The sequence below is a fragment of the Pteropus vampyrus genome, unplaced genomic scaffold, assembly GCF_000151845.1.
Source record: "Pteropus vampyrus isolate Shadow unplaced genomic scaffold, Pvam_2.0 Scaffold170, whole genome shotgun sequence".
Taxonomy (NCBI): Eukaryota; Metazoa; Chordata; class Mammalia; order Chiroptera; family Pteropodidae; genus Pteropus; species Pteropus vampyrus.
Window position 1 is genome coordinate 3049362 of NW_011888951.1, and position 2716 is coordinate 3052077.

Sequence of the window (2716 nt, forward strand, 5' to 3'; positions counted from 1 at the left end):
AGTCCTCCTTCCACTTGCAAAGACCAGGTTTTCAAACGCAGCTCAAATTCCAGTTGTTACACCGTTGTCATGGGGAACAACCACTTTCATCAGTCTTTTCCTAATGTCGGCCAGATTACCTTCACTAACTTGAATGTACTCTGTTTTTTAGGGCCTTTCTAAAGGCATCAAAACACTGTCTCATGCTTTAGAATTGGAGATATTTATCTGACTACTTGAATATGTTAGCTAGAAGAGTCTGAGGAAACTCGCTTTGCATTTTGAATCTTCAAATGCATTGATGTTATTTCTGTAGGAATATTTTCATATTTATCTTGTTAAGAAAATTACCAGTAAAATACTGTGTAAACAAGAAAAGAAGAGTGTCATTATATACTAAGGTTATATCATTCCTGTGATACATAATCCATCAGATTCTCCTAAGATCCCAATCCAAGGGCATGGGTTGATTATTTACATGCTGCTTAAAAAAATGTAGTCTTTTGGGCATTTAACATTGTTAAGAACTCTGGAAATGTAATTAAAAATTATTCAATTTATGCCCTTCTCCCCCAGAACCCACTCCAGGTAAACAATTACTACCACTAGGAGCACTAATGTTGCTTTGCACAAATAATTCCTTAAACAAACAAAAAGGCATGAAGGTTTATTATGAACAGTTTTTATCTAAGCGTATAGGGATCATTCCCTCCCATGACGTTTTTTAAAAAAAAGTTTAGACTTAGTTTAATGAGTTTTAATGATTGGTGCTTTTTCCCCTTTAACTTGACAGATAAATCAGAAATATTAATTTTAAGAGATGGTTTAAGGAACTCGATAATTCCCAATCTGTCAGAGTTTTACAAATAAATCTCAGTTGAATGTCTGTCATTGTTTCCAAGATCTGGTCAAGCAAAAAAAAAAAAAAAGTAAGTCAGGGGCAAATCTAGTTGAGTTGGACACCGTAGCTAGAATTCAATTGAATAAGGCACAAGGCTGGAAGGGTACTTTGGAAAAAGAGGAAGGCTGCCGGATTGTCTGTTCTGTTCCTCTCTGTGCCACACACAATTCATCAGAATAATTGGCTGATTGAGATTAAATATTTCTAAGAGTAAACATTTGACCCCCTGGCACATCATAAACCTCCTGGAGTGAGAAGGATTATAAATTAAATGTACAAGATTTAAAATGGTCCTGATACACCCTGAACATTATTGCAGGCATGTGCGACACATTTAGATAAGTTAAAACCAAGTTTAGGTTTAGAGTTTAGCCATCTTCGATCATTGGGTTACTAAAGCTTTATTGCTTTGATGTGAGGATAAGGGAGCATAGAGAAGAGGGTAGAAAGAGAGAGATGGTAGCAACAGTGCCCCCTGCTGCCTGATGGCCACCTCCCTTCCCTGAAACTTAAGTTTCAAGGATTCTTAGAGACATGGTACCCCAGGGGATAATGAAACTTTCTTAAGTATAAAGAAGTCAGGAAGGAAAGAACTAACAGTCATTGAGGGCCTACAACATTGCAAGCACTGTGATGTCATTTAATTTAATAATTCATTACAAATTCAGGAAAGACTAGGATAAAGCTTATAGATATAGAAACTGAGGTTCAAGAAGGTTAGGCAACCTTTACAAGATTCATAGCTAGAAGTGGGATGAGCCAGGATTTGGACCCAGGTATGCCTGGCTCCAAAGCCAGTGATTCTTATACTGCAGCACACTGGCAGTGGCTGGAGACTGTGGATACAGTTCAGAATCTTAAAAGTATGATGACTAATCATTCTGATTTGCCTGGGATTGAGAGGGTTCAGGGATACTTTACTGTCAGTGCTATAACCGGGAGAGTCGGGGGCAAACATGGTTGAGTTGGTCCCCATAGCTAGAATTCAACTGAATAAGGCACCAGGCTGGAAGGGTAGTTTGAAAAAAGAGGAAGGCTGCTGGATTATCTGTCCTGTTCCTCTCTGTGCCACAGGTGGGCAATTTCTGTCCTATTTGTATTATGTCATGACACATTTGGGACATTGTCAAAGAAGTTCACATTTCTGCCAGTTATAATGTCTTCAGTTCTGCCCTAAATTATCAAAGTCAGTTGGAATTTAGTTAACCGAATAAGTCAACCACTCAAGTGGAGAAAGAGCTGAGACTGTGCATCACAGAAACATGAGTCCTGTGAGGATTAAGGAGGACCAGAAAAGGGGGTGAGTGACAGAACTGGTATTCATGGAATGCTCATTATGTACACAGGGCACTGGACTAGGCATTTTGTGCACATTTTCTCTTCTTATAACAATTTTAAAAGGCCCTCTTTACTCTTTATTTTCTCTAAACTTCATTTTTGATAAGAGTTTGGCATTTCTCAAAATATGCTCCAAGGAAGACTATGTGAAACAGAAATAGGTATCATGTAAAAAAGAGGTTTGAGATCCAGTAAAATTAAGAAACCCCAAATTAATACAGTTAAAGTTCTTTACTATGGCACTTATCTTTAATATGTGCATGAGCCCTGTGAATCTCCAAGAGGAAGCTCTAGCACAGTGTTTCTCAACCTTTTATTTATTATTAGCTCTCCCTCCCCAGGAGCCTTTTAAGACTTTTTCCTAATCACCCTTTCTGTCCCCCTTCCCCTTCCCCTGCCCCAAATTAAATACTAAGCAATAGAATTTTGTTAGGTGGAGTTGAGCTTTGGAGGGCTGCAAACCATTGTACTAAGATTTTTTTTTTTTTTTTTTTTTTT